The 27,691-nt window shown below is 44.8% G+C and overlaps 1 protein-coding gene across 2 annotated transcripts in view; it reads right to left on the bottom strand.

Annotated features, from left to right (window-relative positions):
* LOC126475218 (CYFIP-related Rac1 interactor B) overlaps positions 1 to 27,691 on the bottom strand; it is a 411,164-nt gene that overhangs the window by 100,460 nt on the left and 283,013 nt on the right. The window contains exon 3 of one of the 2 annotated variants that reach the window (XM_050102880.1): positions 24,343 to 24,437. The exons of the other annotated variant lie outside the window; for it this stretch is intronic. The gene's annotated coding sequence lies outside the window, so the exon portion shown is untranslated. The remainder of the gene's footprint in view (positions 1 to 24,342; positions 24,438 to 27,691) is intronic. 2 annotated transcript variants of the gene reach the window in all.

The following is a 27,691-nucleotide window of genomic DNA, read 5'->3' as shown; positions in this document are numbered from 1 at the left end:
GGCCATTGGCGCGTGCCTTTCAGAGCACAGGAAGGAAAAAAAAAAGGGAGGCCATTATCCTGGCCATTGTCATTCCTTTAGAGAAAGCATCGCAAATCCGACACGCTAATTACTTGGAAACATATCGTACTTTCTGATATTTACTGAAATGCCTAATGAAATGACAAGAAATAGTTTGTCTACACACCTGACTATGACTACTGTCTTTCTAGATGAGAGATTTTTTTACTACTTATGAAATGCCACATGACTATTGAACGATGTTCTTACGCTTTGCTTTGTACATAGTTGCTTATTTCATTTGATATCTAGTTTCTAGCTGCACTGCAGCATTGGTTAAAATAAAATTTTATAGATGTACTAATATAAATATTTTCTGTCTACAGATCGAGTATATAATAATTTTTTTCAAAAAAATGAGGGAGCACAAAGCGACATTTACCTTCACAGGAACTGCATTCATAATTTTCTTTTCAAGTACTTGGTAATTTCTTTTGTAGAATAAATTGTGATGCATCACTCTAGTGTTAAGATGTGACATAGGTATTAGACATGGCCATTTTTAGTGTAATATTTTTTTCTGCTTGAGCTATGTCATGTTTTGATATAAGTTATTACATTTGCTGCTGCTAGCTTTGCCAATCTGTATTTTTTGTCATTGCTGCTTGTGTTAATTGTTTTGTGCTGCTGCATTGCCTCGTCCCTTAGTTTAGCATCTGAGCTCAGTAGATTTAAGTTAGCTTAAGATGGGGTAGGCTATATGAGAGAACGAGATGTGATGAATTGGAAGAAATGCATTGAGAAGCTATAAGAACATGGTTTGGCCAAAAAAAGGTATTTTGAAAGAGGATATGAGCAAAAAAGTAGGGTTTATGGACAACAGGTTTACGTAGGATTTTCTTGGAAATAAATAATGAGGTAAGAAATATGTGAACATATAAATACAGAAAGCATGCTTTGATAGGATTTTTTTGGTGGAAACAAATTTTGAAATAAGACGAAAGATCTATGGAATGAAGTTTTAGGTTGGACTGCAGTACCAAATGTTACACTGAAAACAAACCCTGCCCTTTCCTCTTGTGTTATTCTGCTATGTGTTTGTGTACTCTTGTATATTTGTGTTTTTCCTGTCTTTATGTGTTTAGCAGATATGAGTTACATTGTAGAATTTTTCTGATACTATGTTATTTACTTTGTAAAGATGTTAGACATTATTAATTCTGTTCTGTTTAATGCTCATGTGTGAAGTTGATGTTTCAAAAGTTATTGTGATCTTTTATGTATGTACTCATGTCATAATTCCACTGATGTATATGTTTATTTCTATTCTGTTGTAAAGCCGGTACTACAAATGTTATCTGTATTGTTATGTTTTTAATGATGTATTTTGTACCTTTGTTATTGTATTCTTATGTTATAAAATTGTAATTGTCACCAGTTCATGATATTATTAACTTGTTAGTTACATTTCACTGCACACGTTTCTGTTGGTCATAGTATATGGACAATATGTGAGAAGTTGGGGCTGTTAGTGTTTGCACGTGTGTTAATAACTCAGCAAGGGACTGGATAACAGCATTGCTGGTTCTAAGGACAATTTCAAAAACTTTGTGAGTGCACAAGTGGTGGTTTATGGACTTGCTATATTATCCGCAAGACTCTTCGATGGTGATTGTGCACCTGCACAGTCACAACACATGGCTGCTGGCCATCTCTATAAGGACTACAGTGGGTCTGCATCTTTGATGGCCCACCAATACCATTATTTCTACAAGGACTACAGTGGGTCTACATCTTTGATGATCCATCAATACCATTATTTCTACAAGGACTGCAGTGGGTCTGCACCTCTGGTGGCCCACCAATACCGTAATCTCTACCAGGACTACAGTGGGTCTGCTCTGTGATGACCTACCTACCAATACTCGTCAAAATTTCGACTGACTCTGCTGTGGGTTTGCTCTGTTGTGGCCCATTACCTGTATGCATGTCAAGAGTCAGCACTGTCGTTCCGTTGGAAGGACAACACTACTTCTTCAAGATTGCATGGAAATCCACTACTTCTGTGTGCGTTTTCCTTTACTGCTCAGACTTTGAGAAAAACACTGCAATTTTACTGTGACTAATGATGAGGACTGTCTTTATGGACTGTGAGAAAATTTTAGCTTTTGACCAACATTGTATCAATAAGTGTGTGCATTTGATTTCTTTGTTATTGTAATTATGAAAAATTTTATCAAATCATTATTGGCCACTGCACAAAAAAAAATTTGTAAAATTTTTTGTGGGGAGCATGGGGGCTATGTAAGTAGGCTGTTTATGTTTTCTCTATGTAAGTAGGCTGTTTATGTTTTCTTATTGGCAACGTTACGTAGCGCTCAATATGAAAATCACTGGCTGTGCTGTGTGCAGTCTGTGGCTAGTTTGCATTGTTGTCTGCCATTGTAGTGTTGGGCAGCGGCAGCTGGATGTGAACAGCGCGTAGCGTTGCGCAGTTGGAGGTGAGCCGCCAGCAGTGGTGGATGTGGGGAGAGAGATGGCGGAGTTTTGAAATTTGTCATGAACTGCTATATTTATATATGATGATATCAAGGTAAATACATTGTTTGTTCTCTATTAATATCTTTCATTTGCTAACTATCCCTATCAGTAGTTAGTGCCTTCAGTAGTTTGAATCTTTTATTTAGCTGGCAGTAGTGGCGCTCGCTGTATTGCAGTAGCTTGAGCAGCGAAGATTTTTGTGAGGTAAGTGATTTGTGAAACGTATAGGTTAATGTTAGTCAGGGCCATTCTTTCGTAGGGATTTTTTGAAAGTCAGATTGCGTTGCGCTAAAAAATATTGTGTCAGGTTAAGCACAGTCATGTATAATTGTTCAAAGGGGACGTTTCATAATGTGTTGTGTCGGACCACTGCCCTAATAATAATAATAATAATAATAATAATAATGTCTGGGCACTACAGCAATGTTGTAGTCATTTTATAGTTATAGTGTGTTGTGGTCAATCAATTAGTACGTTTATCTGTTGTGAGGTGAATAATGAAGCAATTTCTAGTCTATTGCGGGAGCTATCTACAAGTCGGAGAAGGTATTTTCGTGTGATATTTAAGCAAATGTCAGGCAAATGTTTCAATTTTACTGCCACAGATGCACGATAAAAAGCGTGTGTATAGTAGATGGAATATGGGAGGATGACTGTGTTCATACATTTGTTTAAGAAGCTGTAACCACGATTTTGTGTCGCGCATTAAAGCTAATATTCGAGAAGAAAATTAATTATTCGCAGCCAGTATTACAATATTATGAACAAGTGATAATAGTAAAAATATTTTATAAATATATTTGGTTTCGTGGCGAACACAATCGAACCCTTTTGTTTTTTCCGTTCAGAAAATTGAGTTTTACCCCTCAGGGAGTAATTACTCTCGGGTTCAGAGCCACTGTATTGAAGCCTCGGTTTTTAGTCTGTAGCAGAACTGATGGGGACTCCTTTATACCTACGAAGCCTCAATTTTTCGTTGAACATCTTGAGGATACGTTTGGAGAAGTGACAGCGCTGTCCAAGATGCGGAACGGCGCAGTCTTGATTCAGACAGCATCCTCAGCCCAATCCTGAGCGTTACTCAACATGGTCCAGGGGATCATTTTCCATTGCGATCTCCTCTTTCAGTCTGAGGGCGAGCTCCACGCCAATTTAGAACGGCGGGGTGTTCATTTCATCCAGCGCGTTTACAGGGGACCCAAAGAGAACAGGGTTGCTACCAGTGCCTTCATCTTGGCCTTTGAAGGTGATTCATTGCCTGAAAAGGTGAAGGTGATGGTTTGCCACTGTGACGTAAAACCATAAGTCCCTCCCCCTATGCAGTGCTTTAAGTGCTGGAAATTCGGGCACATGTCTTCCCATTGCACTTTCAGCGTCACATGTCGAGACTGCGGACGTCCACTGCACCCAGATACTCCATGTGCGCCACCTCCCACTTGCATCAACTGTGTAGAGTGCCACTCTCCCTGCTCGCCAGACTGCCCAGTACTCCAAAAGGAGCGGAAAATCATGGAGTACAAGACCCTGGACTGGTTGACTTACACAGAGGATAAACGTAAATTTGAAAGATTACACCCCATTCGGTTGGCATCGACATATGTTGCAGCTACGTCACCATCGCTGTCCCAAGTGCCAGTGGTTCCTCACTCTGTGCCATGAACAGTGGGCCCTCTGGGCCACCAGAAAACATCCGCCCCCTTGGTGGTAGGGGGCAAATCTTCCTCCATTGCTCCCGAAGTACCTACTTCAGGAACAGGGCCCCCCGCCCCCAAACGCAGGGAACATTGATCCCCTCCTCCCTGCTCTCGTGCAGAAGAGGTCCCTTGGGGCCCTCTTTACCAAGCTGTCCACTAATGCCACAGCAGACACTCGCCAGTGGCTCAAGGAGCCAAAAGCTGCTGGACGAAGAGCTTCACAGTCTTCCTCCATGCCTGAAGCTGCTTCGGAGAAATCTTCCCAGCAATCGCCTAAAGAGAAGTGAGAGAGCAAGCAAACTAAGAAGAAGCCTGCTAAGAAACAGGACCCTCTGGTGGCCCCAACACCATCACTCCCTATCAATTCTGCATCTGAGGATGTGGTGGAGATCTTAAGTGTCCTCTGTGGACCTGGATCTCACTTATGCCTCATCCACCATTGAAATGGCCACAAATACTCAGTCAGTGGTAGCAGGTGACGCTGAGGCATAACCTGCCTCCTTGCGTGCTTCATACCTTCCCAGCCTCATGATATCATCATCCTCCAGTGGAAGTGTGACGGTTTTTCCACCACCTGGTTGAGCTACAGCAACTCGTAAACTTTACACCTGCTGCCTGCATTGCGCTTCAGGAAACCTGGTTCCCGGAAATGTGGACCCCTGCCCTCCACGGCTACCGTAGTGACTATAATAGAGTGTCAGGTGGAGTTTGTGTCTATGTCCTGAACTCAGTATGCAGTGAACCCGTGCCCCTTCAAACCTCTCTTGAAGCTGTGGCTGCCAGGATAAGGACGATGCAGGAAATAACTGTCTGCAAAGTATATCTTCCTCCAGATGGTGCAGTACCCCTGAATACATTGGCTGCAGTGATTGATCAACTCCCTAAACATTTCCTACTTTTGGGAGATTTTAACGCTTATAACCCCTTGTGGGGTGGCACCATGCTTACTGGCCAAGGCAGAGAGGTCGAAATTTTGCTGCCACAACTCGAGCTCTGTCTCTTAAATACAGGTGCCCCCACACATTCCAGTGTGGCACATGGCACATATTCGGCCATTGATCTCTCGGTTCGCAGTCCTGGCCTTCTCCCTCCTATCTACTGGAGAGCACATGACGACCTGTGTGGTAGTGACCACTTCCCAACTTCCTGTCACTGCCCCAGCGTCAGGCCCACGGACGCCTGCCCAGATGGGCTTTAAACAAGGCAGACTGGGAAGCCTTCACCTCTGCTTTCACAGGTGAATCTCCCCCACATGGTAACACTGATGTGGTGGTTGAGCAGGTTACTACAACGATCGTTTCTGCGGCGAAAAATGCGATCCCTCGTTCTTTAGCTTGGCCCCGACGAAAGACAGTCCCTTGGTGGTCGCTGGAAGTCGCTGAGGCAATTAAGGAGCGTCGGCAAGCTCTACAGCGGCGTAAGTGACACCCTTCCCTGTAGCACCTCACAGCCTTTAAACGGCCCTGTGCCCACGTTCTCCAACTTATCAAACAGAAGCAGGAGTGTAGGGAGAGATACGTCTCGACCATTGGGTGCCATACATCACCTTCCCAAGTCTGGACAAGGATCAAATGTGTTTTCAGGTACCAGACCCCAACAGATGTTCCAGTGTTAACATAAATGGCTTGTTATCTACCGATGCAATCGCGATTGCCAAGCACTGTGCTGAGCTCTATGCTCAAGCCTCTAGGTCGGAGAATTACCCCACAGCCTTTCGCATTCTCAGATAGTGGCTGGAAGGGAAAGTCCTATAGTTCACTACATACCACAGTGAATCCTATAAAGCCCCATTTACAGAGTGGAAGCTCCTCAGTGCCCGTGGACATTGCCCCGACACTGCTCCTGGGCCAGATCAGATCCACAGTCAGATGATTAAACATCTCTCGTCTGTCTGCAAGTGGCATCTCCTCGTCATCTTGAACTGGATCTGGTGTGGTGGCATCTTTCCATCGCAATGGCGGGAGAGCACCATTATTCCGGTGCTTAAACCCAGTAAAAACCCACTTGATGTGGATGGCTATTGGCCAATGGCCTCAACAATGTTCTTTGTAAGCTCATGAAATGTATGGTGTGTTGGCGGTTGGGTTGGGTCGTGGAGCCACGTGGCCTATTGGCTCCGTGCCAGGGCAATTTCCGCCTGGGTCGCTCAACCACTGATAATCTTGTGTCCCTCAAGTCGGCCAACACCTTGTTGCCGTCTTTTTTGATTTACGAAAAGCATATGACACCATCTGGCAACATCATATCCTTGCCACATTATACGAGTGGGGTCTCCGTGGTCCACTCCCGATTTTTATCCAGAATTTCCTGTCGCTTCGTACTTTCCGTGTCCAAGTTGGTACCTCCCATAGCCTCCTCCCCCCCCCTCCGCCCATATCTAGGAGAATGGGGTCCCACAGGGTTCTGTATTGGGTGTATCATAATTTTTAGTGGCCATTAACGGTCTAACAGCAGTTGTAGGGCTATCTGTCTCATGCTCTGTGTATGCAGACGACTTCTGCATTTCATACTGTTCCACCAGTACTGGTCTTGCTGAGCGACGCCTACAGGGAGCCATCCACAAGGCGCAGCCATGTGCTCTAGCCCACCGCTAGTTGGGCCGCAAAGTCGCGTGTTATGCACTCCTGACGGCGTCGTACCTTTCATTCGGAACCAGAACTTTACCTTACGGACGATCATCCCCTCGTTTTAGTGGAGACATATCGATTTTTAGGACGGCTTCCTCACCTTCGTCAGCTTAAGCGGAAGTGCTGGCAGCCCTTCGCTGCCTGAGCAACACCAACTGGGGTGCTGATAGCTCTGCGCTGCTGCAGCTCTACAGAGTCCTTGTTCAATCCCACCTTGACTATGAGAGTCTGGTTTATGGTTCGGCGGCGCCCTCAGCGTTGCGTTTACTCGACCCAGTGCACCATTGTGGCGTTCGACTAGCGATCGGAGATTTTAGGACGAGTCCGGTGACCAGCGTCCTGGCACAGGCTGAGGTCTCTCCATTGCAGGTCAGTCGTGGACAACTGCTTGCCACTTACATTGCACACGTTCGTAGTTCTTCTGCGCATCTGTATTACCATCTCCTTCTCCCACCCACGGCGTTTCATCTCCCGCATCGGTGGACCACGTCAGGGCTTACAATAGCAGTTCCCGTCCGATCCATTCTATCTGAACTGGAGTCCTCGCCTTTTTTTTTTTTTTTTTTTTTTTTTTAATGTGGCTAGGGCCTCCCGTCGGGTAGACCGTTCGCCTGGTGCAGGTCTTTCGATTTGACGCCACTTCGGCGACCTGCGCGTCGATGGGGATGAAATGATGATGATTAGGACAACACAACACCCAGTCCCTGAGCGGAGAAAATCTCCGACCCAGCCGGGAATCGAACCCGGGCCCTTGGGATTGACAGTCTGTCACACTGACCACTCAGCTACCGGAAAGTATGACTCAACGTACACATCTGGCACGGTCCTTCTTCAATAAGGCAAGAAATTTTAAATATCATTTATACTGACGTGATAAAAAAAATTAGAAATACTATAATTGCCCAAGAAACCCAGAATTACACTCTAATACAAGAACATACGCCAGATGCTTTGTTGACTGAACCTGGAGTGACGCATTATTTAAGACATTGAGATAATAAAAAGAAAAGGAAAATTTTTTTTCTTTTACCTTTATATATTGACGAAAAGCACTCTAATCATTACAATATTCCACACCGACTCGTTACTATCACATCTCAACAAGAACTTTTCAGTATCACATCTCAGCAAGCACTCTCTGCTACGAGTTCTCAACAAGCACTTTTCACTTGCACATCTCAACAAGCACTGTCTCCCACGAGTTCTCAACAAGCCCCTGACTACTACGAGTTCTCCCCAAGCACTGCCAGTGGAGGCGGCTGAATAATACTCTTTGGCGCAATCTCTGGCGCTGTGGCTCAGTGTAGCCACCTTTCACACTTCGCATCCATGACCCCTAGAACTGCGCTGGGGATGCTTCAATGGGGTGTTTGAATATCCATGGAGAACGGAAACCAAAGAGCGTAGTGATGTTGGACGCTGGAGTCGAAAGAAATCGACATTTGTCTCACCCAAACTGTGTTCCATTGAGTTCATCTTGGGGCTCTGGGCAGGCCAGTCCATTTCGGCGATGTTATTGTTCACAGACCACTGCTTCACAGATGCTGCTTTGTGGCGGGATGCGCTGTCATGCTGATACAAAGAATCATCGTCTTCGAAATGTTCTTCTGCTGAATTCAGTACACAATAATGTGTCCATATCCTTCTGCATTTAGCGTTTTCTTAAGCGCAATAAAAGGCCACACCGCTAACACGAAAACACCCCAATACCGTAACCACCACCTCTTCTGTACTTCACTGTTAACACTACAAAGACAAGTAACGTTCTCCAGGCATTCCTAGACCCAGACCCTTCCAACTCATTGCCAAACGGTACAGTGTGATTCATCACCCCAAATAACTCTTTTCCAGTCAACCACTGTCCAGTTGCGTCGCTCTTTGCATCCCAATAAGCGTCTCTTAGCACTGACGCCAGAATGTGTGGTTTATGAGTAACTGCTCGACCAGTGTACCCCATTGTTTTTATCCTCCAAAGCACAGACACTGTGATAACTGGACTGGTCATGAGTGATTCCTAACATCGATTTCATGCTCTCTTCGCAAAAATCGAGGCTCCCTGCTCTTGGTTTAGCTGTGGTTGTTCCTTTAGTTTCCACTCCACAATCACATATCCAACAGTCATCTTGGTCAGCTTTAGAGGGGCTGCAACATCCGCGATGGATACGTTACTCAAGTGACATCCAATGACCACTCTAGGTTCTTAGTCGCTGACGTCACCTGTCCGACCCATTCTTCTGTAACTTCTCTACAAACAATACAATAATCCCCGCCTCATTTCGTACTGGCGGGTCCACTTCTCATGACATCTAGTAGTCAGTCCTGCATTACACATGCGTGTCCACGTATTTTTAATCAGGTCGTGTATGTGTCCTTTTCGTCATAGCTCAGAGTTTGTATCGTCGTAAAGAAAACACCCTGTGTGATTGAGAGTAGGACTATACCTGATGTTGCACAACTGAAGTAACACAGCTGGTAACAATGCTTGGTTGATTGCGTCGAAGCATCTTTTACAGGAAGAAAGCACGATTAGGGGGGCGGGGGTCATTGTCAGATTGGAGACTGCTCAAACTCAGAGTAGTTAAAGGTTAGTCCGTTCGTTGTTGCTGGGTGATGGTAGTACCTAATCACACGCTTGGTGTCCACAAGGCTGCAGCTACGAAGATCGCCTATGTCCGATGTTTCGTGTTAAGAACTTGAAGTGTTAGGTCCCTACCAAATCTCTGCCACGGTGCGTCCTTGTTGTAACCACTGGGAAGAGGACGCCATCACGTGCTGGGCGCAGAAGGCTTCGCGAAGGTAATACGTATGCTTGGCGGCCGGCCATGTGTGAATCGCTCCTCACAGGTGGAAGCGTTTGCAGTGGGCACGCAAACGTACTGTCGACTACAGATCAGTGTAAGATACATTTCGTCACTGATGAGGCCTCGTTTAGGATGTAAATTGACAGCAGGCGCTTTTTAAACTGTAATCATTCGTGTCAACAAAGCATACTTCCTTGCCACTCATTTCATTAATTACACTACTTATGACCTATGTTTCGATTTATTATCTAGCATTACTGCCAAAGATTTTGTGAAGCATGCTACAGACGTAAACAGCAAACAATTTACTATCATCAAAGACATTAACTGCTACTAATAAATATACAAAACGATATATAATCTTAGAACGCCACAATCAACCAATAACAGGCACACTGATTTAAACTGACCACAGTTTAACAAAGTTTGAATAGAATGTCAGTCAGGTTTAGCAGCATCAAGGATCGGAGAGTAACTGAAGTCTACGATAATGATCGAAGCAGACGAAATGAATTAAAATTTGTGCTGCTTCCGGGACTAGGACCCGGGCCTTCTTGCTTGCTAGGCAGAAATGCAGACCATTACATCACCGCAGTACGATGGTCAACATTGCTGCACGAACTACCTACGCCGAGTGCCCTCCTCAAAACAAACTTCAACTCCTTTTTCACTTACATATTGTCACTACTGCCAGGGCTCTCCGATATTGGCAAGCACACTAGCATTGGACGTAATGGGACGTCCTTGTATCATTGGTGATCTTATAGATCTTATAATGAAATGTTTCCCTGAGACATTTAAGTCTCTTTTTATTATCTACGATAATGATCGAAGCAGACGTAAATAATACAAAGAGAGTTAAATGTCGCAGGGAAACATTTAATTATAAGATCTATAACGGAAGTCTGTTTGTTTATTCAACAGGTGTTCAGGATGGTTCTTGAAGCGCCTCTTGACCTTGCAGCGATACATACAGTATCTGATACCCCTATCCAATGCAGAAATTACCACTAGATGTGATGAGACACTACGGTCTACAATGGTATAGCAGCTGCTCACAAGACACACATTTCTGCAGTCAGTGCTAAGCGAAGCTTGCGGCGGTGTTAAGAGCGACTACACTGGACAATGGATGACTGCAAACAAATGGTTTGGAGTCATGGATCATGCTGTACCATGTGGCAATCCGATGGAAAGGCTAGGGTTTAGCTAATGCCTTGACATGTGTAGAGTCACCAGAGAAGTACGCAGGAGGTGATATTACAGTATGGAGTGTTTTTCGTGGTCAGGGTGTGGTCCTCTTATTCCGCTTATGAAACCGCTAAATGCGAAAGAACATGAACACATTTTACAACATTGTGCTCTTCTTACAGTAAACGAACAATTCAGAGACGACGATTGTATTAGCATGGCAACGCACCACGCCGCAAAGCAGCATCTGCGAGGGAATAGTTGGTGGACAGCAATATTCCTGCAAGGGACTGGTCTGCGCAGATTCCCGACATGAAACTAACAGGACATCTTCAGGATGAGACAGAAAATCGACATCATTCCAGTCCCCAGCGTCAAACATCACTATCTTCTCTGGTTTCGGCTCCTGTGGAAGAATGCGCTGTCATTCCTGCATGTACTTTCAGGCACCTCACTAACCTTGCCCGCAGCAGGGTTCATGCTATCGTAAAGGCAAAGGATGGACGCAGATAGTCTACGCTGAGTAGTATCCCAGAGATTTTTGCCACCTACACGTTGTCTGGTACTATACATACACTCCTGGAAATGGAAAAAAGAACACATTGACACCGGTGTGTCAGACCCACCATACTTGCTCCGGACACTGCGAGAGGGCTGTACAAGCAATGATCACACGCACGGCACAGCGGACACACCAGGAACCGCGGTGTTGGCCGTCGAATGGCGCTAGCTACGCAGCATTTGTGCACCGCCGCCGTCAGTGTCAGCCAGTTTGCCGTGGCATACGGAGCTCCATCGCAGTCTTTAACACTGATAGCATGCCGCGACAGCGTGGACGTGAACCGTATGTGCAGTTGACGGACTTTGAGCGAGGGCGTATAGTGGGCATGCGGGAGGCCGGGTGGGCGTACCGCCGAATTGCTCAACACGTGGGGCGTGAGGTCTCCACAGTACATCGATGTTGTCGCCAGTGGTCGGCGGAAGGTGCACGTGCCCGTCGACCTGGGACCGGACCGCAGCGCCGCACGGATGCACGCCAAGACCGTAGGATCCTACGCAGTGCCGTAGGGGACAGCACCGCCACTTCCCAGCAAATTAGGGACACTGTTGCTCCTGGGGTATCGGCGAGGACCATTCGCAACCGTCTCCATGAAGCTGGGCTACGGTCCCGCACACCGTCAGGCCGTCTTCCGCTCACGCCCCAACATCGTGCAGCCCGCCTCCAGTGGTGTCGCGACAGGCGTGAATGGAGGGACGAATGGAGACGTGTCGTCTTCAGCGATGAGAGTCGCATCTGCCTTGGTGCCAATGATGGTCGTATGCGTGTTTGGCGCCGTGCAGGTGAGCGCCACAATCAGGACTGCATACGACCGAGGCACACAGGGCCAACACCCGGCATCATGGTGTGGGGAGCGATCTCCTACACTGGCCGTACACCACTGGTGATCGTCGAGGGGACACTGAATAGTGCACGGTACATCCAAACCGTCATCGAACCCATCGTTCTACCATTCCTAGACCGGCAAGGGAACTTGCTGTTCCAACAGGACAATGCACGTCCGCATGTATCCCGTGCCACCCAACGTGCTCTAGAAGGTGTAAGTCAACTACCCTGGCCAGCAAGATCTCCGGATCTGTCCCCCATTGAGCATGTTTGGGACTGGATGAAGCGTCGTCTCACGCGGTCTGCACGTCCAGCACGAACGCTGGTCCAACTGAGCCGCCAGGTGGAAATGGCATGGCAAACCGTTCCACAGGACTACATCCAGCATCTCTACGATCGTCTCCATGGGAGAATAGCAGCCTGCATTGCTGCGAAAGGTGGATATACACTGTACTAGTGCCGACATTGTGCATGCTCTGTTGCCTGTGTCTATGTGCCTGTGGTTCTGTCAGTGTGATCATGTGATGTATCTGACCCCAGGAATGTGTCAATAAAGTTTCCCCTTCCTGGGACAATGAATTCACGGTGTTCTTATTTCAATTTCCAGGAGTGTAGTTAATCTGATGAGTTTATCATAGTAATAGTCTTGTGTAGTATAAATTAAGCAGATACAAAGTGTCTGAGCTGTAGTAATAAAAGTTAAGAGGAGAAATAAGAGAAGAAATGACTAGGTTCTCCGCATAACCGGGGAGGAAAGGCGGATTTAAAAACTGACTAGAAGAAAGTGCAGCTTAATATGAAAAGTTTTAAGAAGTCAGGGAACAACTTTCGTGGTACTTGGGGCAGTCATGCAGGACAGAAAGTGTTGGGGGACGACAGGCGTCTGGTCTGGTTTTGTACGCTAACAGTCATGTTTTGATCAGTCTTTTAAGATTGACAAGCTACACCCAGTAAAGATGTTCTAGTTGTTATTATACTACATAGCAATCACGTGGATAAATATCCATAAATATTATAACGTTATTAACAATCTACATCTTTATTCTTAATGTCAACATTTTTTCAGCCCTGTGCCTCTAGAGCACTTCTAGCTGTAAAGTGTAACATGGTGGTGTGTAAAGTAACTATGTCGGTAGGTGAGGAACAGCGTGCTGTAATCGCTTCGAACTCGGAAATTCGTCCACATATGGAGCAACCTCTCCTTCAGCTAGACAAAGCATAACCACACACAAGCGTTGCATCATCTGCAACATTCCAACGCCTTGGGTTCTCTATTATCGATCAGCCTCCATACAGTCCCGACTTGGTCCCGACCGATTTTCATCGGTTTCCAGAATTTAAAGAATACCGTCGAGGGCATCACTTTGATAGTGATGAAGCGGTGCAACCAGATGTGAAGTTGTGCTCCGTTAACAGGGTCAAACATTCTACAGTGACGGTACCAACGAACTAATATCATGTTGGGAAAAATGTGTGTTCGTTGCCAGAGTGACTATGTTGAGAAATAAATATGTAGACGTGAAGGAAAAAGGTAGAGAATGTTGATAAATTTTTTAAGCATTACTAGTTTCCACATAAAAAATTCGGATGAATTACTTTTCAGCACACCGCCGTATGTGTGTTCCACGTCTCCTCCTAAATCACTAGATCGGTTTCAACCACACTTGATACACATATCACTTACTGTCTGACAAGACCTACCTATCAAAGGGATGAGGGTGGGGGTGAAAAAGTAGTGTAGCCAACGACGCGCAAATAGCCAAAATGTATTCATCCGGTGTTTGAGAACGACTGCTCTTAGTGATTTGCGAGCAACTTTACACATAGTTTACCGAGCGAGTTGGCGCTAGTGGTTAGCACACTTGACTCGCATTCGGAAGGATGACGGTTCAAACCCACGTTCGGCCATCCAGATTTCGGTTTTCCGTGATTTCCCTAAGTCACTCCAGGCAAATGCTGGGATGGTTCCTTTGAAAGGGCACGACCGATTTCCTTCCCCATACTTGACACTATCCGAGTTTGTGCTCCCTCTCTATTGATCTCGATATCGACATGACGTTAAACCCAATCTTCCTTCCTTCCTTCCTTCCATCTAGTTTGAAACGTTTACGAGACTTCTTCTCGGTGATACACCCGCAGAATTATGAATGGAAAAAGTTTATCCATTACTACATTTTCGCTGGTCATGCATCAGGCATGACCTTTTAACTTATTACTTGTTTATAACAAAATCTGTTTCCAACTCATTTTGCAGACATTTACACACACCAATGAATGTACTTACAAAAGGATACGACAAATAGTTCAGGAGATACGACGTCATTTACACTGAGATGCGTGAAAAACTGCCGCTTCATGCATGAAGTTTTAATTAGTTACTTTTTTACTACAATTCTATTTGCAGCAGATATCGCAGACCGTATCTACATATAACTCTGGATGTACCTTCAAAATTATGTCATAAATCGATTCATATTTGAGGACATATGACGTCATAAACATTGAGCTACTTGAAAACTGTAGGATGAAATTCGCTAGAGATGCAGGTGAAATATGTGTAGAAATATGTGTGAAATATATCAACTATATGGGAAATATATGTGACATGTGCCTACGTGGGTGATGCCATGGGTAAAAATCGGTTCAACTAATCCTGGTACACGTGTTACTTGCCATCTGAAAGGAAATATTGGGGTAGGATCCAACAATCTCGTGTTGAGGATGGGATGATAGCTTGGATAGAGAGAGCTCGGGAGTAGGACAGAGAGAGAGGGGGAAGGAGGAGACAGACACAAATAGGGAGCACGAGGAGATGTATACAGAGAGGAGGGAGGGGGGAAATGGACAGGGAAAGGGAAGAAGAAGAGATGGGGATAAGGGAGAGATGCACAGAGAAACTGAGGAGACAGGTAGAGAGGGAGGGAAGAAGAGATGAATAGATGGAGGAGGCAATGGTCAGGAGAGGGAACAGGGGGAGTACGAGATGGACAGAGAGGGGAGGGGGAAATGGACAGAGAGAGGGAAGGGGGAAATGGCAGAGAGAAGGGGAGTAGGAAAGGTCTGAGAGAGGGAAGGGGAGGAAATGGATGGAGAGAGGAGGGTATGGAGAGAGAGAGGAGGGTATGGAGAGAGAGGGGAGACAAGGATATGGACAGACAAAGGGAAGAGGAGACGGACAGAGAGAGGAGGGAGGAGGCAGTGGGCAGCGACAAAACGGGACAAGAAGATGGACTGAGAGAGGGGGAAGAGAAGATGAACAGAGAGATGGGGGAGAACAGCATAGGCTTAGAGGGGGTGATCAGGAGGTAGAAGGGGAAGAGGGGATGGACAAAAGCAGAAGGAGCAGATGGGCAGAGGGGGGAGGAACAGATGGAGACAGAGAGAGGGGCAAGCATATGGAAAGAGAGGGCAGAGGGGCAGATGGTCAGTGAGAGGGGGAAGGAGAAGACGAACTGATAGAATATTGGAATAAATACATACACGGGCAATGATGGGTACTCAGCTAGTTTATAATAATGAGGTAAGAATATGTACGAGAAATAATTGGGGACACTGTGTATAGGTGCTGCTCCAAGATGAAGAGGGTGGCACGGAAGAGGAAATTGTGGTGGTCCATATCACACCAGTCTGAAGACAGGTACCGAAAAAGAAAACTAAGACAATTCATGTGAGGGAGCAAAATACAGAATAATCTGGAATCAAGATTTGTAGGAGGAGCATATCGAAACAAATCTATGCTGCTTAATAGAAGTAAAAGATGGCTTATTGATATACATTAGTTACGTTCTAAGGGGATGTAGTCAGACTAAAAATGGGGGTGGAACAGTGAGTGTGAGATGTGAGAAGGTAGTTGGTTTGGAGGATTAGGTGAAGCTTAACATTGGACATACATTCATGTTCAGAAAAAAACAGAACACCTTGAACGACAAGAAATAGGCCGTATATATTCACAAGACATGTACATTAGTATGTTCTGCAGAAATGGTTAGTATTTCAGTCACCTCGGTTCAGCATGTGTCCCGTTGCCTAGTAGGCACAGAATCCGCCATGGGCCCTGATGACTTGTTCCATGCGTGATGGCATCGACGCATATAAGGCGCGAATGGCGTCCTGTGGTATAGTCAGCCATGCTGCATTCACCTGGCTCCAAAGTTCATCTGTAGTGGTCGGCACTGGGCCACAGCGCTGCGCCCATCGTTCACCATATCCCACAAATTTTCGATTAGTGATCTGACGGGTCAGGGAAAAAGTGTGACATTCTGTGACACCAAGATGGCATGGGCTCGTGCAGCAACATGTGGTCTTGGTGAAAAATGGCGTCTCAGATGCTGTGCAGAAAGGGTATGGGCTGCAGATCGCAGACTGTCTTTGACTTAGGTCACACAGGTCACAGTGCCCTGGACACGCACCAACTGTGACTTGTGGTTATACGCAATATCACCCCACACCCTAAGGCCTTGAGTTGGCGCTGTATATTTTGTGCGGTCACTGTGATGCCGCTCCCCCTGTCTGCGGCGAACTTCCACAGTTGCGCCAGAGCTGAACACGCAGGTCTGCCCTGCAATGTCATTCGGGTGAGACGTCGATCCTCACGGGAAGTGGTCTGGATGGTGCGACCTGATCCATCTCGTCCTGTTCTATGGCCTCCCGTGAACCATTCTATGCATACCCGCTGCACCGCCAAAATACTACGCCCAACACGAACAGCAATTTTCCCGATAGATGCATCACATTTTCTCATTCCAGTAATGATCCCTATTTCAAACTCACAGATTTGACGGTACGGTTCGCGCATACATCTGAAAGGCACCCTGCACGTCTGCTCAAGTCGCACTGATCCATTACCCTCAGTTTATAGCGACAAAGAGAGCCGCAGGCTATCTTACCGATAGGTGGTGTTGCTCCGCGATATCGATGTTGACCTTGAACCAGCGGGCCGACATTTGCAGAACATACTAATTAATGTACATGCCCTATGAATATGAACGTTCTATCTCTAGTCGTTCAAAGTGTTGCGCTTTTTCTAAACGTGAGTCTATATGGGTAGATTTGTATGAAACAAAACACACAACATTTAACTCAGTGCTTAGGTATGACGTATTCTTTTATTGTAAAAGTAGAACTGTCAAGAATCACTATTAGGACCTTAGTCTCGAGTGTTAAATACGTATTTTCAAGGTTATTAGCCTCTGACAGAATTAGCCGGTTGTCGCTTGAATATTGTCTTGTAAGCTGAAGACTGGTTCAGCATCTAAATTACTTCGGGTAGGAAATTCACAGCGTGTGTTTTCATTCTAAAAAAATGTGCTGCTAAAATTCTGTTACATTATATTCGTCGCTACTTACGCATGTGTGGCGAGGAGTGCCCTTACGGCTCAATTGAAAGGACGCTGCTTACGAGAAACAAAAATCCCAGTTCTAATTTTGGTCCAGAGAACACTTTGAATAATCGGTCAGCTGGGTCAATTTCATGTCAACGTTTTCAATTATACATTGTCGTGTTGCCGTACATTCAAATGGGCGAACGTTGGTGCGCTCGTTGCGACTCAGGGCTCGCTAGGATCATATTAAACTGATAAACTTACTTCACAATCCTAATAAGTGTCCTCTTACAAGCAAACAAGCTGCATAGAGTAGTAAAGACGGACGGGCAGAGGACAACCATAGCACGGCTAATGTATAGTCAAACTTCTACTTGTAACAAGAAGTCAGTTCATGAACAATGAGAGGAGGAGAACACAGCAGAGAAGTAGAAATGAAATCATATCGATAAGTTCTCGAAATCTGTAAGGTGGAATTTCTAGACTTCCAGTAACGAAAACTTACTACGCTTGAATATTTCTACCGCGCATTAGTCTATACATTTTACAACTTAAAGCCCCCTGCCACTATTTTCTGTTTGGCGAGGACATAGATGTATTGTTATGTGTTTCATATTTAATTGGCTTTGGAGTGACATTTCGTGGCAATGGGAGCTACACAGGAGGCAGTATCTGGCGGGAAAAGCAGTAAACCCAACACCCGTTACAGCCCCAGAGAGCAGCGACCTTGATCGGACTCTGTACATATACACATACACCGTCCGTCTGAAAAGTTCCGAGACTGATTTTATTCCTGGTGTGTAAGTGACGTCACCTCATTAAGTACGATGGTTGCTCGAACTAACACCTGTAAGCAACGGATGTGCATTCGACCACTCAGTTATGAGCAAGCAGTGTTAAGTAATGGACATGCGGCCGTAATGCGTCAACATTGTTGTGTCACAAACAGCACTGGAGCAACAACTCTAAATCAAATGTTCAAGACATTCTCCAGAATTTTTTGGTTCAAGACAAGCTCCAGAATATTTTGCAGAAAAGAGAAGTGTGTGAAATGTTTGTCCCGCACACCTCGACTCCAGAACAAAAACGACGCGTGAGCGTGTGCAGCGTCTTGATTGAAATTCAAAACACGGACAATTCTTGACTGAAAAAAATCACTGGTAACGAGACTTGGTGTTATCAGTAAGAACTTACAATAAAACAACAAAGTGCAGGAATTCACACGAAGGGTCGACGGTTTGAGGACATAACCTACATTCAAACGACTGTGACTCACGAGTTGAACAACATTCCAAAGCAGGACTTTTCTGACAGTTTCACATGGTTGTATAAAAGTTCTATGCTTTGCACTCAAGTGTGGTGTGGAAGGGGGGGGGGGGGGGGGGCACGTGTAGAAGTCTTAAAATCACCATATTAAAGTTTCTCAATATTTGTTATTAATCCAATCTCGAATTTTGTTTTAACTAATGGGGTACCTTCTTTACATTTTATAAAGTCCATCACCGCTTTTATCTGTCTGCATGTGCAGGCTAATCTCAGAGCTAATGTAGGGATTTTGATGCGATTTTCGCTAACAGACACACTTATTCACAAGGAAGGCTTGTGTATATAGTATATTTATTACCATTACGCCGGACAAGTCTTCCGGCTGTTGAGACGAGGGGCGTTAAATAATGCAAAAATTTTCCTCGTCCAGACTCGGCTGAAAAAAAAAATGTGGAATTTATTGCAGGGTATCATGGAGTATTCTCGCGTCAGCCCCCATAGTTTCATGAAGTTTCGATTGGCAGCGGCACAATACTTAGCCTTCAAAATGGCGTCTGTAACGAAGGTGAGTTCCTAGCAGAGAGCTGTCATCGAGTTTGCTGGCCGAGGTGGCCGAGCGGTTCTAGGCGCTACAGTCTGGAACCGCGTGACCGCTACGGTCGCAGGTTCGAATCCCGCCTCGGGCATGGATGTGTGTGATGTCCTTAGGTTGGTTAGGTTTAAGTAGTTCTAAGTTCTAGGCGACTGATGACCTCAGAAGTTAAGTCCCATAGTGCTCAGAGCCATTTGAATCTTTTTTTTTTTTTTTTTTTTTTTTTTTTTTTTTTTTTTTTTTTTTTTCCATCGAGTCCTTTTGGCGGAAAACCAGACCGTTGCAGGTATGCATAAGCGCTTGCAGAATGTCTACGGAGACCTGGCAGTGAACAAAAGCACGGCGAGTCGCTGGACGAGGCACCTGCGATCATCACAAAAAGGTCGCGTAAACCGGTAAGATCTTCCGTGTGCTGCCGGCCTCACACAGCAGTGACTCCTGTAATGCTGGAACGTGCAGACACTCTCATCCGTGGTGATCGACGGGTCACAGTCAAGCAACTCGCTGCACAACTGGACGTCTCTGTTGGTAGTGCTGACTCCTCGTCCACCAGTTGGGGTGCTCAAAGGTGTGTGCCCGCTGGGTTCTTCGCCGCCTAACAGAAGCATCTACCGACTTCCTTGAGTTTGGCCAAATGAAGGGTACACTCTGCGGGAAGCAGTCTGTGGATGATAGGGAGGCTATTGTTGCAGCAAGACGTCGGCCCCGGCGTCGACGAGTGGAGTGGCACCATGACGACATACAGGTAAGGCCGTCATATTGAACAGAGATTATGTTGAAAATAGGGTTTTTTAGCCAATAGAATGGGGTGGGGAATAATATGGTGTACTGGAATCCTGCATAAACCAACCTGCTTTCCGACAAAAAATGTGTTGTGTTACTTAATGTACGCCCTTCGTACTTCATGCTATTACACGAAGCGAGGGTGGGTCGCTAATTACAAATAAGTAGGTGTACGCGGAAATAAAGAATTCCCAACATGTTGCTTGGACCTCCCTTCGCGAGTGAAAGTTTCGCAGTACTTCTGACGCACATCCAGCGACGAAACTCCGTATACAGGCTTGGTTCCAGCAACGCCGGCGTATCGTGTGTCTCGCTGCCGCTTAATGTTACATTTTGGAAGGAGGGTCAGGAGATTCAGCGAAGCAATAAAAATTAGCACAGTATTCTGAGAACGCTCGTGTAAGAACATGATGAGGCCCGTTCTTATAAGTGGGGTAATCCAGCTTCCGTAACTGCAGACTATGCCTGGTTTCTAGTTTCGATTGTTTTGCATAGAGAAGTAGTTCCCCGAAACTACTGATTCGAGTCCTATAATCCATGCTGTAACTTAAAATGGAACTGAAATGCTCATGTTTATCATTGCGCTAGCTAACTTGCTTGAAATATAAGCAACATTAAAGGAGAAATTAGAAAAAATATTGTAAAAGAAAACGCAAACCATTTTGAAAGACGACAGTAAAAAGGAGGTATGATGGTGTGAAATGGAACGTTTGTGATCCACAATTTAAGAAGCCAATTAATCGATGTGATATTTGTAAAAAAAAGTTATAATTTCCTTGGCAATTTCTGAATGACGAAATAAAGAATAATCCAATAGTACAAGAGAAAAAAGAGAATACTGTAATTCAAAGGTATTGGCAGTAGTATGACGATTTTTAGTTAAACGTCTATAACGACAAGGGGAATTCTATAATAGCGGAATACAGCTATAGCCACTACACTTACAAGTTTCAACCATAGTTTACTGTAACTTGTACAAAGGGCAAGTATAGCTCACATTTCTGTGTAGTCACTCTTCCATTAAGTGAGAAACGCATCCCTCTCTCCTGCATTCCCGGCGCTGTTATATGGACACTTGCCACTGTAACCATCGTTTGTTCTGATAATAAACGTTTCATCACCAGCAGCAATGTGTGATCATGCTATCTTTCAGTGAATTGCAACGTGTTACCAGAAATACTCCCTAAATTAGTGTTTGTTCAGTATGTATTGCCAAAACGCCAAAGGCGGACCCGAATTAAAAGCCATCTGCGACACACACACACACACACACACACACACACACACACAGAGAGAGAGAGAGAGAGAGAGAGAGAGAGAGAGAGAGAGAGAGAGAGGGAGGGAGGGATGGGGGGAGGGAGTGACAGGAAGAGAGAGCTAACATAATTTTTATGTAGCCTACATTATATTCTCCACATCACTGTGAAATGCATGGCAAGGGGTACATACCATTGCTACTTCCCGTTCTATTCCGGTATGGTGAGTGGAAGGAATGATGGTTTAAACGTCTCCGAGTGTGCTGTAATTAATCTTGTGCTCGCGATCCCTACGGGAGTGATACTAGTGGGGTTGTAGTATATTCCTAGTATCATTATTTGAAAATGGTAGTAATCTTTTTCTGGAAAGCTGACCTCTATCTTCAAGCGTCTGACAGTTCAGTTTCTTCAGAATCTTCGCAACACTTATGCACAGGTCCAACAAATCTCTCTCTCTCTATCTCTCTCTCTCTCTCTGTGTGTGTGTGTGTGTGTGTGTGTGTGTGTGTGTGTGTGTGTGTGTTTGTGTGTCGCAGATGGATTATAATCTGGGTTTTGGCAATACATACCGAACATACACTAATTTAAAGAGCATTTCTGGTAACACGTTGCAGTTCACAGAAAAACAGAAAGATCACACATTGCTGCTGATGATGAAATATTTATTATCAGAACAAATAATGTTTACAGTGGCAAGTGTTCATGTAATCTGAAACCACTGATGCTGCCCTTCTCTGTATACACTCAATATCTCCTGGTAGCCCTATTTCGTATCGTTCCCACACATCTGAGCGATAGCCTCGGATAGGTGGCACGAGTGTTTTGAAAGCAATCACTTTTGTATGCGGATCGCATTTCTCTAGTATTGTACTAATGAACCTGCCAACCAAAACCTTGGTAGCAAGTAAGCGAGGTTAACAGAATGGTAACAGGGTAATACGACAGGAGTGTGGCCATCTCTTAAACACCTTCAAAGCCAACAAACTTTAAAAATCGGTTACCCACTCAATTACGCCACTTTACACGATGAAAGTGAACGCTCGCCTGGATTTTATTCCATTTTGGAAACGGAGAGATTTTTTTTCCAGACTAGAGACTAAATAATGAAAAAGAAAAAAGAGAAGTTGAAGTATATAGCCTGAAAAGGAGCCGAAGAAGGAATGGAATTTTTGGGAAAAAAATTATAGGCGTGGGTGTTAGCACGCTGCTTCCGGGATTCGGGCAGGTGCTCCGGCCCTTGATCGAATCCGCCCGCCAGATTAATGACCAGGGTCGATTTGTTACTTTTAGGCGGTTTCTCACATCCGACTAGGTTAATACCGGGCTGGTACCCACGTATCGCCTCAGTTACACGATTCTCAGGCATTTAGAAAACGTTCGCACACTATTACGAACAACTTAAATTGGAAGGAACACACAGAAAATGTTGTGGGGAGGGCTAACCAAAGGCTGCGTTTTATTGGCAGGACACTTAGAAAATGTAACAGATCTACTAAAGAGACTGCCTACACTACGGTTGTCCGTCCTCTTTTAGAATACTGCTGCGCGATGTGCGTTCCTTACCAGATAGGACTGACGGAGTACATCGAAAAAGTTCAAAGAAGGGTAGCACATTTTGTATTATCGCGAAATGTGGGAGAGAATGTCACAGAAATGATACAGTATTTGGGCTGGACGTCTTTAAAAGAAAGGCGTTTTTCGTTGCGACGGTATCTTCTCACGAAATTCCAGTCACCAACTTTCTCCTCAAATGGCTCTGAGCACTATGCGACTTAACTTCTGAGGTCATCAGTCGCCTAGAACTTACAACTAATTAAACCTAACTAACCTAAGGACATCACACACATCCATGGCCGAGGCAGAATTCGAACCTGCGACTGTAGCGGTCGCTCGGTTCCAGACTGTAGCGCCTAGAACCGCACGGCCACTCCGGCCGGCTTTCTCCTCAGAATGCGAAAATATTTTGTTGACACCGACCTACATATGGAGAAACGATCATCACGATAAAATAAGGGAAATCAGAGCTCATACGGAAAGATATAAGTGTTCGTTCTTTCCACGCGCTATACGAGATTGGAATAATAGAGAATTGTGAAGGTGGTTCGATGAAGCCTCTGCCAGGCACTTAAATGTGATTTGCAGAGTATCCATGTAGATGTAGATCCATAGCAGGGGATAAAGGGGTGGCAACGGAAAGGCATCCTAAGTGCCACATGCCATAATTAACATGCTGACTCCGTGTAGGTACAGGATAAAGGCAAAAATAAAGAAGACGACTTGAAGAAAGTGTGCAATTGTGAGATCACCGTTGCTGCAGTTTGATCGTCAGGAGAATAAATACCTATGGCCTCGCGTAGTTAAGCCTCTCTGGTCACGACAATCAAAGTCGGTGGCTCGTTTTTGCACGAGCAATGCAGGGCGGGAGTAGGAGTCGGCCGGAGTCGTTAAGAGGTGTGGAAGAGATGCCGCAATGCGTCTTCGGCCGCGTGCGCGAAGAATATTTAACATCAGCGCTAGTGTAGGCAATGTCGTCCTGGAATGAATCATTTCTGAACGCCGGGTGTTATTAGAATCTCGTGTCCTGGTTCAATTATTCTGATTCCGTGACTGCTATCGACAAAGGAATAAATAAAATAGTAATCGCATCTTTCTGAACTTCATCCACCGGTTATTAAATGTTATTGGCTGGCTCTGAGCACTATGGGACTTAACATCTATAGTCATCAGTCCCCTAGAACTTAGAACTACTTAAACCTAACTAACCTAAGGACATCACACAACACCCAGTCATCACGAGGCAGAGATAAATGTTATTAATAAATCAAAAAGTCATCGTCAAAAAGGAGAGGCGTAGTCCTCAACTAAGGGAGGCAGGGAGCTACTCACACAATGAAGAACTTAGTACGTCGTAAAGATGGCGGCTTGATGTGTCCAAAGTACGAGGTACGATGTTGTACCGGTGCAGGACCGCAGACACGTACCTGCAAAGAAACAACAATCAATTATGAAACTTCTTTTAAGGGGGTAATTAAAACTTGATAACTACACCTCGTATATGCTTATTGGAGCTTTCGTAACCCATTCAGCTAGCAAGAAATCGCAATGTTGCTTTCGGTCATTCGTGAGGGTTTAGGGGTTTCTCATGATTGCATCCTTGCTTTTAAAACAGTAGTGCTACAAAGACAGGAGGTTAAAATCTGTAGAGGGTAAAATAATAATACCAATAGCTTCAACCCATAGAGTAACTTAATATAAGGATAGGATTTTCGTTGCATTAACCAGTCTTTTGTCATGAGCCATGCATGGAAAGGAAACGTAGACGTTAAAAAGTTTAGACGAAAACAGAACAGAAGCTTTTGAAATGTTGTGCTACAGTAGAATGCTGAAGATTAGACAGGTAGATCACGTAACTAATGAGGAGGAACTAAATAGAATTAATGAGAAAAATTTTTTTTTGGCGCAGCCGGACTAGAAGAAGGGATCGGTTGACAGGACACAATCTGAGACATCAAGGGATCACGAATTTAGTATTGGAGGGAAGTGTGGGGGTTAAGAATCGTAGACGTGAGACCAAGAGACGTATACAGTAACCAGATTCCTTAAGGAAGTACAGTAGGTTGTAGTAGTTATTTGGAAATGGAGAGGCTTGCGCGGGACCAAGTAGCATGGATAGCTGCATCAAACCAGACTGAAGACCACAACAACAACAACAACAACAACGCTACACAATACGCTGCTCTTCCGTTTCGTTTCTTCTAGGAGCAAACTGTCAGCTTCTTACTTCCGCATATTTGAAGTACAACTTGTCACCACCACCCCAATAGGAGATTGCAGGATCTTATCCCCACAGTATTTCTTTGCAAAAATGGTTCAATTGGCTATAAGCACTATGGGACTTAACATCTGAGGTCATCAGTCCCCTAGACTTAGAACTACTTAAACCTAACTAACCTAAGGACATCACACACATCCATGCCCGAGGCATGACTCGAACCTGCGACCGTAGCAGCAGCGCGGTTCCGGACTGAAGCGCCTAGAACAGCTCGTCCACAACGGCCGGCATTTCTTTGCAGTTAGTAAGAAATGTGCGTACCAATTTTGGTTGAAATCGGTCCAGGAGTTCAGGAGCAGATTTTTACCCGTGGCTTCGTCTTCATACACACGTGTCACATATATTTCGCATATATTTTACATGTTTCACACATTTTTTTACATAGATTTCATCTGTATCACTAGCGAATTTCGTCCTGCAATTTCGTGTTCATGCAGCTCTATGTTTATGACGACTTATCTCCTGAATTATGTATAGTGCAATAACATAATTCTGTCGGTGCATCCAGTAGTACTGGTATATGTGGTAACTGTTTCTAAAATGTGTTGCGAATAGAGTTAGTAGTAAAGAAGTAGTAAATTAAAACTTTATGAATGGTGCGGCAGTTTTTCACGCACCGCAGCGTTTATGACTTTTAACTCCAGAACAGGGAACCGGGAAATGCGGCCCCCGTAAAGAAGTTGTGACGTCAGTCTAGTTGCCTTGCGCGACGTACATCGCCAACGCTCGGCTACGTCCGAGACCAGGTGGGAAATCAGTATCTCAACGGAAAAGATACCCGTAGAAGTCCTTAACGTTATTATGTGTTATCGAGAGCTGCTGTAACTCGTAAAACCTGTACGAGGTGTCACGTGCTGTGACTCACGTCACAGGGCCCGTACGTGTATCTCGTTGGCTCCGTCCTAAAATATGTGTCATAAAATGACATATTTTTGCAAGTACATTGAATGGTATATTTAAATACTGTCCGCAAAATGAATAGCAAATAGAATTAGTAGTGACGAAGTAATAAATTGAAAGGTCATGTCTGATGTGTCAGTTGTGCTGCATGAACAGCGAAAATGTAGTGAGCGCTAAACTTCTTTTGTTTCACAATTCTGTGTCTGTGTGTGTGTGTGTGTGTGTGTGTGTGTGTGTGTGTGTGAAAAGGGTGGGGGGAGTGCCAGAGACAAAAGGTCTCGTAAGGGTTTGAAACTATGTGTAAAGTTGGGTGCAAATCACTAATTCTCTCGTTTTCAAATACTGGATGAATAAAGTTTGGATGTTTGTACGTCATGAGATGCACCACTTTTTCACACCCACGCTAACTCCACTGAGAGGTAGGTGGTTCTTATCCCCACCGTTGTTCTCGGCAGAGAGTAAGTGATATGTGTACCAAGTTCGATTGAAATCGATCCACTGGTTTAGATCGAGATATGGAACACACACGCATACACACAGGGTGAGCGAAAAGTCCATTAACATTTGCAAATGCACTAATTCACGGAATAATGTAGATAAAGAAATAAAACTTGACAGATACGCCTGAAATGACACGTGAAAAAACTGACCAACAGATGGCGCTGGACAGCAACACGTAGTTATTCTAATTATTCCTTTTGCATCATATAAAGCGCCATCTGTTGGTCATTTTGTGCTCTTTCTTGGTTTTAATAGTCGTCTTGTCATTTCAAGCATGAGGATGCGAGGTACGCCGATACGTTACAGAATCGCCTCATTCCTAACGTGGCTGACAGACACCTGTTGGAGGGTACGATTATTGTGCAGGATGGCACTGCACCCCAGTTTGGTGCCAGTGTGAAAGAACTCTTGCGCACGTAGATTGGTGAAGATCGCACGCTGAACCACCACTTCCATGATGCTTGGCCTCCCAGGTCCCCCGAAGCCAAACTGTGTGATTATTGATTGGGGGGTTCCCTGAAGTCGCAAGTCTACGGCGTTCGTCCGACTTCATTATGGATGCTAAAAAACATGCTGTTCACAACATTGTCCCTCGACTACATGTATCGTTGCTGAATGACGATCGACATGTTGAGCATTTGTTATAAAGAATATCGTCTTTGACAAACTGCCTATTGGCTTCTGTCTCGGGTTCTTCGGCCGACTTCATCTAATGATTTTACTGACGTTTCGCCAGCACTGGCATTGTCAAAGTGGCCACGAAAGCCTTAACAATTTTGTAACATCATCTTTGCTAAAAATCAGCTTTTATGCTAATTATTCCTTTTCCTTCATATGAAGTGCCATCTGTTAGTCGTTTTGTGCTCTTCTCTGGTTCCAACAGTCGCCTTGTCATTTCAAGCATGCGTCAGTTTTTACCTCTCTACTACGTAATGTGTGGAATTTTCAAACGTTAACGGTGTTGGACCACCGTGTACATACATCCACCTTTGTGATACGTAC

This window comes from Schistocerca serialis, chromosome 4 (genome assembly GCF_023864345.2).
Source record: "Schistocerca serialis cubense isolate TAMUIC-IGC-003099 chromosome 4, iqSchSeri2.2, whole genome shotgun sequence".
Classification (NCBI taxonomy): domain Eukaryota; kingdom Metazoa; phylum Arthropoda; class Insecta; order Orthoptera; family Acrididae; genus Schistocerca; species Schistocerca serialis.
Note: the sequence above shows the minus strand (reverse complement) of the source record. Positions and strands in the feature narration are given on the sequence as shown.